This window comes from Coptis chinensis, chromosome 1 (assembly GCF_015680905.1).
Source record: "Coptis chinensis isolate HL-2020 chromosome 1, ASM1568090v1, whole genome shotgun sequence".
In the NCBI taxonomy this organism is placed as follows: Eukaryota; Viridiplantae; Streptophyta; class Magnoliopsida; order Ranunculales; family Ranunculaceae; genus Coptis; species Coptis chinensis.
Genome location: NC_141456.1, coordinates 10,481,350 through 10,492,523, shown reverse-complemented (window position 1 = coordinate 10,492,523; position 11,174 = coordinate 10,481,350). Strand labels below are relative to the sequence as shown.

The following is an 11,174-nucleotide window of genomic DNA, read 5'->3' as shown; positions in this document are numbered from 1 at the left end:
AAATGACCTCTTGAGCCCTATTATAGCATACCCATAGGCTCAATACCAATGATTTTCATCTTCTATGTCGTGCTAGAAACGATGCTAAAAATGAATGAAGCACAAAGTAACTTGTTAAAACTTCGGTTAGAAAAAAGTTATATTGTGTAATCTGGCGCGAATATGATACTTCAAGTAGGACCAAAGCTGTATATGATCCCTCCGAATTGTTGATCATCTATGAAGAAGAAAACATGCTCAAATAGAGGAAAAAGAAGAGACGAAAGCAATTTATTTTCCAATTAGAAACTTACATGAATATATAGAGCATAACCGACTTATTTCTTCAAACATGCTTTTAGCACTCCTTTCTCAAATGAAATTGTAATTAGATCTTAGAAATTATGCCTAAGGCATGATGTATATTTTAGATAAACTTAATAAACCAAACTTGCGTTTTGCAAAAAAATAAATAAAGAAACAAGCGTGAGACCCGAGGAAAATAGTGCTCAAACTCAATATATCACAACTCAAAATAAGGTTGTTTAGAAAATAGCATTACTTGAAATTTATAGGGAAAAGACTCCAACCCAGTCCTCATTAGATGCATTCACGGTATTCAAGTTCCACATTTACCCACCTTGTATTTTCACCCCACGCAAGCAATATATACAAAGCAAAACCAAATACGGTTTAACAATTTTGCATAATCCAATGGTGAAAAGAAAACAGAATAAGTATCTTTACCTTGGAGCCAAGAACAAGCGGTGATGCTTTAATAGAAGCAGAGTCCTGAAGCGAGAAAGTTGCTTTATGGATTTCTATTTTAGACAAAGGTTGTTCTCCACCACCTTCATTGCGACCATGAGAAGTAGCAACTTGAAACAGAACATAATAATAAGAATCAATAATCAAAAACAGTATTATTAGTAACTTAAACTTGAATAAATACAAGATCTCTATCTCTTTGTAATAAACTGAACAAGAGACGAGCAATAATAAGTGGGAGAAGCTGGCACCGCTTTATCCTTCTTACCTTCTTAAAAGAAAGGTCGAAGCTCTGTCAAAGAAAGTATACTAAGAAACTCTCAGCTTGTTTGATGAAATATGCTAAGAAAGTAAGAAGATCTCTCCAGGAGTTAATATACTCAGAGCTGTGCGAGAGTTGAGAACTACCCATCAAAATTCGTGGGTTGGCAATCTCGCGTGGGAGAGGGTAGGAGTAGCCTTTTTGGATTTTCTTCGTCGGTTTGCAATCACCAGCACCAATTATCTCCGACAATATCGACAACAAAACATATCGTCGAAATATCGCGATATATCAACAAATATCGTCGATTTTTGTACTGGTATTTATCCAAATTAGTATCGCGATATTTATTTATCTTTCCATGAAATCTCGATATATATCGCGATATATCGCGATATTTTGTACTATGAGCAGCACTATGATACTGTTTTATACTTAGGCTTGGTGGAAACAAAGGTGAAGATAGAGCATAACTATGGCTATAATAAGAATGGAAGAATTGTGTGCTGCTGGAACTCAAAGAACTGCAGAATGACCTTCGTTCAGAATGATGATGCTAAGGAGGGTGTGAGAGCCGAGAGGCATAAGGCAGCAAGATCAGTGGCACATCTCAGTGTGGTTTCAAAATAGAATTTTCCGCCATTCCTGCTGGATGGCGATGAATGGTGGTCATCAAACCTTTAAGAAACTACAAGAATGGAAATTAGGAGTAAATGATCGATGTGTGTTCTGTGGGAGAGAGACTGAAACAAGAACACCATTTTCATGCATGCAATGTTTCCAAGGCAGAATAGAGTACGCGTCAGCAGAGAATAGAGCTCTGAGTCTTTCGTGGCAAGACGAGATACACTGGATGGGTACTGATACAATGGTCAAAGGGAGTACACAAGATGGCCCACGACTGGTATGGAACAGATCCATGTACTGGGCAATGAACATCACAATGGATCAAAGGCCCGAAGCAAAACAGTTCAGAGAAACTTGGAAATTAGAGGGTCAGTTTAAGCAGAAGGAAATAAAGGTCGGTAAGTGGGAAAAGAGAGAAATGGGGTTCAAAATCTAAACACTAATGGGACGTTACAAGGATTAGTGGGGGGATGGGATGCAGCACTGCACAATGACACAGGTGAGGTTATAGCAGCCAACAATGGCTCGTCAGTTGAACTGCGAGCAGTGGCACATGGTATGGGCATGGCATTGAGACACGGCAGCAAGGAAATTATAGTACAAACTGATTCCTTGGCAATGGATGCACTCAACACAAAGAAGAGCAAGCATTCTTAGCAAGCAGAGAAGATAATAAGGAGTATTAAGCACATGAAGGAAGCATTTGAGTTTTTTAATATTATTCATGTGTATAGGGAAACTCATAAACTAGCCGAGGTTTTACCTAGTAATATCCCTACTGCTAGTTATATAGAGTTAATCCCGAGCTCATTTTCTGAAGATGTAAAGAAAATCATTTATGATGTTGCTAGGGGTAAACTATGTGCGAGAATGTAACAAGAACTTTATTTATTAATAAAAAGGGGTAGGGGGACCTCTCTAAAAACCTCGCTTCCTGACAAAAAAAAAAAAAAAACTAAATTTTCTTATGGGTGACAATAAAATCAGATAAACATGTATCTTATCCATAACATGCTCTTTTTCTATGGCAATGCATCTATGACTGAGAGCATGTTCATTGTGCCGTTTACCAATATAAACTCTTGAAGTTGGGGATTTCGTTGCTTTTTGTCTTAGAATGCTATTCTCCATAGTGACAACTAACAACAAATGAAACAGAGTAAACCAAAGGGAGGGAGAAAGAAATTAGCTGAAGATTTCAGTGGTTAGACCATTGCTGGCGTTGAGTTCCTGTGGCGTATCGTGCCTTTGGCATAAAGCTTCCAGCTTAAGGCACAATACCTGTTTAGATACATGGAAACTGCGAGGATCTGATCCATGTAACATAGTTCTATAATGATCCACTATTAACGAGTTATACATCTGAGGAAGGAGGTGGTCAGCTGCTCGGTGACACTATAGCAACAGAGAGTAGGCGCGACGACCCTCTGTGCCCACAGCGCATAAGCATGATCCGGATTCGTGTTCATTTCCAAATGTTGCATCTAGATTTTGATTATGATCAGATGAAACCATGGCCCATTGCTGATCAACTTCAGTACACCAAAAATTGTGTACCAAGTAATATGGTGAACTTGTCATCAAGACCGAGAAGTGTAGTCTATCGTATAAAGTGAGCTATACCAGAAGGTTTTCTCCTCTCATAGTGCTTAGACAGTGCTTTAATTTTGTTGTATTTTTTTTTATTGGAATTTTGTTGTATTACTGGAGTGTACAACACAAAAGTGGGGGTTCGACCAAGTAAAATGCGGAGAGAATAACTTCGTGATACTTTCGCATTCAACATGATGGAAGAATTTCACTATCAAAAAAAAAAAAAAAAAAAAACATGATAGAAGAATTACATGGAATAACCAGACTATTTGATATGTATATCCTGTGTCAGATTCATATGTATGGATAAACCTGTTTCATTCACTTACATGTTTTGTTGGCACCAGTGGTGTGCGTGGTGCCTAGAGGTTCACTCACAGGTCATCTCCGTTTGCCAGTCCCAAGACTCTATCAGCTTTTGGTTAAAACCCGCAATCCAACTCAAGCTGCTCGAGCCGCTAGCTCTCTCCTACATTGTCATGTAGAGTGGTCTTTGAAATCGGAGAAGATAGACTTGCATGATACAATGATCACACCAACCATGCTTCTAAGGGTTGACTATATAGGCTCAAAACTCTCACCAAGACTCCAGGGCTGTCTCGGATGCAGTCTGCTTACTCTGCTCCTCAAACATTTGAGCTTCACCTGCTGAAGATTGTAGCTATTGCTCAAGCTCCCGCCCTTCTTTTTTGAGCTCTCTAGTTCACCAGGGATCCCGTCAAATCCTTCTTTGACATCTGTTAGCTCCTTGCGCTTTGCTTCTGGAGCTTGCAATGCTTCTTAAAGAGTGCTGAACTGGGAGTTGTACTCTTCCTCGACTTGTCATTCTTTTCAGATTGAAATCAAGTTCCTCACACTGCTATATACTCACTTCCAACTTCTCCTTTTTAACAAGAACATCCTCCTTAAGATGACTGTTCTCTTGGCCAGACTGTCAGATACTTTATTTCACCAGTCAGTCTTTCCAATTCAAGCTCGAGTTCTTTTGTTTTCTCTTGGGCTTCCAACGGGTCTTTCCTTGTGATGTCATACTAGACTCATGCCTCAGGTAATCTCCTCCTCCTGTCTCTAGTAGTCATCTTCTCCCCATACCTCTGAAATATATCTGCAAGATCAACCAATCCGACCTCTCTCAACTTCTTTCCCACATCCTCAAACATAGTAACACCTTCCTCATTTGAAAAACTATGCAAAAACTTATTGTAATCAAACCTAGGCACCTCAACACCACCACTCATTATCCTCTCCACATACTTGGTAGCTTCTAATGACTTCCCCAACTTAACCAACCCTCCAACAAAAATAGTCTCAAAATTCACAACAGGGTCTGGACCCTTTCTCCCTCTCTTCCCCAAATGTCCTTGCAAAAGCATAATATAAGTATGCATTATAGGTTCACAACCTTTACTAATCATCTCTCTAAACACTTGTGTCGCTTCACTAGCCTTTCTCAACTTCAACAACCCCTTTATCAATGCATGATACACACATATATCCACCTTCTCAATCCCTTCAACAATCTTGTAAGCTTCTCTAATCCTCCTTCTACACAAAAGCCCATACACCAAAGAAGCCAGCGTTGCATTATCAGCATGAATACCTCTCTTAATCATTTCATCAAACAATACATAACTTTGTAACACCATCCCTTTCTTACACAGCCAATTTATCACTAACCTATAACTAGACAACCCCAAGTCACCAACCGATCGAAAAAGCTTCAACCCTTCATCAACCCGATTATTCTTAAAAAATGTATCCATCATAGCCTCAACAGCATCGACTTCCAATTCAAACCCTTCATCAACCATTAAATTCCAAATTTTTGAAGCTTCAATAGTATCACCAACTTCACAAAATCCAATTATCAACAACTTATAAGTAACACCATTCAGTTGAACAAACTCTTTCATCTTCATAACAATATACTTAGCCTCAAAAACCAATTTCTCCCCACAAAGTGTTTCAATAACCTTATTCAATCTCTCTAACTCATAAACAAAGCCATAGGCATTCATTAAATGAAAAATGTCAACACATTTCTTTAACTCCCTAGCTTCAGCTAAATACTTAACACCAATTCTAAAAGTTTTATCATTCACTAATTTTCTTTCACCCATTTGTTCCAAAGTTTTCCATAGTAATTCTATGTTCTTAGCTTTACCAAAAATATCTACCATTTTGTTAAAACTAGTTGACGTGTGTGTCAAGTTTTGTTCTTCAGTTTGAGAAAACTGGAAAAGTCTATAAACGGGTTTCCATGAATACGGAAACTTGTTACAAACTTGAAGGAAAAATTCATGTGTGAGATTAAATTTGCAGTTTTGAAGATGGGTATGGAGTTTTGGGGTTGTGGCATTTTGTTGTTGGTATAGAACTGTGCAGACTCGGAGGAGTTGAGTTGGCTTTATTAGGGAGTTGGGTTGAGTTTGGTGAGTTGAATCGGTTAAGTGTTTCAAGTTGTGGATCAACAGAGATTTGAGGAGTGGTCTCGTTTTTCGATTCATTTGAGGTTTTTGATGAAAAAAACGTGCGGGGGTTTTTGTTTGTTTAGAAAGAGATGGTGTGATCCGGTGGAGTCGGTTGTGTTTTACTTTGTTTTTCATGGGATTTGAGAAAACCAAAAAACAAGTGGAGATTTTCTCCAAATCAGTTTCCCCTAGGGGTGTGCATGGGTACCCAATTACCCGAACCCGAATCCGAACCGGAACCGGAACCATTTATAGCGGGTCTGGGTCCTAAAATGTTATACCCATTTAAAATGGGTCTTCAAGAACCGACCCGATAAAGAATCGAACCAGTTATAACCAAATAGTAAAAAACCGATGGGTACCCGAACCGAAACCGGAACCGATTAGTTTGATTTTGATATATAGAATTTAGTATTATATTACACTAAATAAAAACAAACCCAAATATTATTATTATATATAGTCTATATTTGTTAGGTGTAAAATTATACTAAATATATATAACATTTAGCATAATAGTGAATGTGTGTTATTAAATGCATCTTTTATAATATTACATTAAATATGTGTATTATAAATATTAATAATAATATTTACGTGTCTCGTCTATCATTATAGTTGTATACTATGAATTAACTTATGCACTGTCTATATTAACTAATATATGAACGTGTATGTGCTTGATATATTACATGTATATATATTAGATAACAAATACGTGCAATGCTAACTAACAATTGTGGTACATGTGGTATTTATTCTATATATGACGCATTACGTATAGTATAATATACATATGTTCGATTTAAAATATACACATACATATAATGTATGAGAATATATTTAAAATTTTTAGATAACTTTTAAATATTATTATTGAATTTAGGACCATTACTTCTTATGAGAGGACAAAAATATCGATGACAAGTGTTGTAATCCCCGTAAACCAACTTTTATACCGGTTATATAACTAAAAAAAATAATTTTAGCAATAAAAATGTATAACCCGATAAGGAACCAAAACCGGAACCATAACCGACTTAATTAATGGGTATGGGTCCGGATTTTCAAAATATAAGAAAAAATCCGAAAGAACCGAACCCGATAGGAACCGCTAAAAATAGACCCATAACCGAAACCGGTAAGAACCGACCCAGAACCGACCCATGAACATCCCTAGTTTCCCCCAATCTCATAGGTGGTCAGTTTTTTCTCTCTCATTTGTTTATCACTAGTTTTCGAACCCGTGTCTTACGAACGGGTGCCGCTATATGAAACTATTCTAAAAAATGGCTCTCGTGTTTTAATGGCAATAGAGTAACTAGGGATGTCCAAACGGATACCCCATCCGACTCAAACCCGATTTTTCGGGTTTTGAATATGTATTAGGTTATCCGAATTCGGACCGGTTTTCAGCAAGTCGGTTTCGGAGTCGGGTGTTTTATTGAGAAGTGTGACCAAACCCTATCTTAATTCTATATTTCGGATACCCATCGGGTTAGAATTTCGGGTAGGATAAAGCCCGATATAAATGAAGAAAGAAGACAATAAAAAAACTTTATTTGAAATATATATCTACATTTTATTCCATATTCAGCTATCCACCAATCATTCAAACAAAATAAAACTTTTAATAAACTTGGAAGTAATTATCACCTATACTCGGACATAATTATTTGATATGATTTAAAAATAAATGGACTCGGAATGAACTATATACACATGATCACGTGCAATTACTGAAAAAATTGGAAATTTCGACATAAATTTTTTCATAATCCAATATATATTATGAAAATATATATATTATATATATATATATATATGGGGCTGGCTAACTTGACAGCTTAAAATGACAGCCCATCTTAACGGCTCATCCGTCCATTCGATTATACCCGATCCAACGCCCGGATCTTGCACTAATTTCACAAAGCAAATATGAGAGGGTACAATAGTCATTTTATTTTTCTTTCACAAATTAGATTAGAAAATTAGATAAAAACTGGCCTCTTTCTTCTTTCCTCATCCTCTTTCTCTCTCCTCACTCTGAGGGACACCCACCACCAAGTTTTCGAGAGAAACCCACTACCACGTTTTTTTTTCATGAAAACTCGCTTTTTGGAAACTTCAATGGAATCGGTTAACCCACAATCAAATCTTAAGAATCAAAAGGAAAATATAATTAAAGTTGAATCCTTGAAACCCAACTCAATCAAGTTTGAAGAACTCATTTAAAATTGATTACCTCCTTCAACAATAGAATCAAAGAGATACAAAACTCACCAAGATTCTCAACTCAACCATCCATATCTTTAATTCCTTCCAATGGTTTACATACAAAAAGGTGTCATAACTATATAAGGTATTTCTTTATCAATGATTCAATGGAAGTCAAAGAATTCACTTCAACAGATAACCGATCACCCACTTCATATTTATGAGGATAACTCCAAGGTAAATTAAACCCATCTCCAAATTGAAGAATTATACACAAATCAATACCCAACTATGAAATTTTATGCAGAGATGGCTTTTGTTAGGAGGAAGAAGAATGGGGTCGTGGATTTTTTGTGGATCTATTTTTTTTTTTTTTTTGTGAATAGAAAGTCAAATGACCATTGTACCCTCTCTTATTTGGGGTATGAACAATCACTGTTCATACCCCAATATGAGCTATGAACACTCATTGTTCATACATATTTGGGGTATGAACAATCAATGTTCATACCTCACTATATAAGCTATGTACAACACTATATAACAAAGAAAGTTTATATACGACAATGTATAAGCTGTGCAAGTGTGGAAGACTACCAAAATGGTTAGATCTAATCTCGACCGCCGATCTAAAATAAATGAGATGATCTAATCTCAACCGTTTACCAAAACAAAAATAAAGATGATATTATTATCGGGAAAAATCACTCCTCTCACTGCAAAACAAGGGGTATCTCAAATTAACCATTCTTTTTGTTCATACCAACGCATCATGAGCTATGAACATTTTTACATTCATATCACAATTGAACTATGAGCGATTGAGTGTTCATAGTCCATATGCATTATTATAAACAATCAATGTTCATAGTCCCGAGCTATGAATATTCTTTGTGCATACTACAATTGGACTATGAACAATGATTGTTCATAGAACGTATAATATGGACTATGAACACTCATTGTTCATAGCTATGGACAATGAGTGTTCATAGCTACCGAACTATGAACAATCACTGTTCATAGTCCAATTGTGATATGAACAAAGAATGTTTATAGCCCATAATATGATTAACTCTTAATATCATTGTTCATAGTCCAATTGTGGTAACTCTTAATATGATTAACTCAAAACCAAAACTGAAAACTTTAATACAAACTACCAGCCTTTTATATAATGAAATACTCTAATTTCCACAAAACTCAAAATTTTCCAAAAAATGAAAAGTTTTGGGATACCCATATATTAAGAACTACTAATCAAAATAGAATTAACCCAATTGACCAAATCGAAAAACGGAATCTCCTATCAAAAGATATAGCAAAAACAAAACTTTTCTAAAACGGCAAAAACATGATTTTGAAGGCCTAAATGATGGATTTAGGGACCGAGAGGGTGGTGCCCACAATAAAGCTGTGGGTTATGCTTATTTTGACATTTCCAATCAAATATGGGCACGTCCATGTCTTTCCGACTTTGTTACCCGCTTTTCCAGTTCATTGACGTATGTCAACTTCATTGACATACACATCATATGCCAACTTCATTGACATCATTGGCAAACTGTATTGTATCAACTATGAACACTGAATGTTCATAGTCTAACAAGAGTATGAACACTGAATGTTCATAGTCCACTAGGAGTATGAACACTGAATGTTCATAGTCCAACAAGAGTATGAACATTAAGTGTTCATTGTTGATTTTGTGATTTCTTCATTGGGTTCATAAACAATGGGAATTGGTGGCATTTCGTTACATTTTCTTTTTCGGGTTTGGGTGCTTAATCCTCTTAGGTATGCGTATATGATCTTTTTTTGTTTCAGAACTTGCGAGGTCCCTGTAAAGTGAGGTCCCTCTCACCGATTACTTTGTTTGGTGACATTTTTGTATCTTTGATACATTTAATAAAATTCTCCTTTCCAAAAAAAAAGAGATAAGACCTAGGAAATAATCTACCCGGTATAGCAATAATTAAATAAGAAAACGATGAGCGTTGTATCTCTAAGAACAACATAAACTTTCAAGGGAGTATTAAATGAAGCACTTTTAGGCGTTTAACTAATATTCATATTATTGTATGTTTGGAGAATTAGAGCATTGCTTAGAAGTTTAGTTAAAGCTAAACTTTGTGCTATATTTAGCATTTGTTTTATACAGTTTGGAATATATGACGGCATTCAAGTCATATAATCTCTGCTACACAGAGAGAATTATTCCACTAAGTTGCTTTCGGTTTCTAGCATATGTAGTAGAGAAACAAGAATTGATGTTTCCTTCTTTGAATTACTTTTTGGGAACATGCATTACAAAATTATATATAACTCACCGAGCATCAAGAAATGTACAAAGCAGCCTCAAGTGCAACCTCAAGAGCTCTAAACTCAAAAGGCAAATAATCCGGGGACGACGAATTCCCAAACACATTATCAAAACTCCCTCTAGTTCTTTTTCGATAACATCATTACCGCCATCGATTGCCAAACTTCCCCAACACCAAAGACTAGTCAATCTCCTCTCGCAACTCCACCACATACCTTAACACATAACTATCAAGTGAATTCAACAATAAAACCTCATCAGTAGTAATAATACACCTTATCTGTTCCAAATTGACAACAATAGCCTTCTCTCTTCCTAATATAGTAGATGGGTATAGAAACAGTTCTTTGTGGACTATGAACAATTTGTGGACTATGAACAAAGAATGTTCATAGCTCATGACTATGAACAATCAATGTTCATAGTCCAATTGTTCATAGTCACAAAGCCCACAATCTACTCACCGAAAATAACAACTGAAAAGTAAAACCCAAATAGGCGCCCGCCCTCTTATAGTGCTTGGGAAATAGGCGCATGCTGACTGATAAGTGCAGAATTATTACATATTCACGCCCAATTTTATATGAGTTAGTCCAGTTATTTTATATAATTTCGTATTGATTATCGTGTTTCCTTGGTTTTTGCAGAAATGGTATGAATCGTGAAACAGGTTGAAAAGTCTTTGGAAGTTGAGTGATTGTGCTATAGAGAGGGCCTCTATTTCCTAGCTTGACTAAGCCCAAGTGACCAAAGCCCAGAACCGAGAGTTAAAAGGTTGGACCGAACCCGGTTAACAATTAATGGCCATACCGGTTCATGTCCACATGAGAGCACCGAATCAAACCTTATGTTTCTCCACCCTTCGCTCATGAGCGAAACATTTTTCACTTAACGAGAGAACAAAAGGCGAAAGTCCTTATTCAAATAAAACTGA

General features: G+C 36.3%; 1 pseudogene across 2 annotated transcripts; it reads right to left on the bottom strand.

The window, feature by feature from the left end:
- Window positions 1–725: 725 nt before the first annotated feature.
- On the bottom strand, window positions 726–5,812 carry LOC147522051 (putative pentatricopeptide repeat-containing protein At1g26500 pseudogene; annotated as a pseudogene). Of its 2 annotated transcripts, none has more exons than XR_015211959.1 (2): window positions 3,559–5,812; window positions 726–857 (listed from the first exon to the last, which is right to left on the bottom strand). The product of XR_015211959.1 is annotated as a putative pentatricopeptide repeat-containing protein At1g26500 pseudogene, transcript variant X1 (transcript). The 2 variants fall into 2 exon arrangements; XR_015211960.1 differs by lacking the exon at window positions 726–857 and having other exon boundaries at window positions 2,639–3,698; window positions 3,811–5,812.
- Window positions 5,813–11,174: the final 5,362 nt, after the last annotated feature.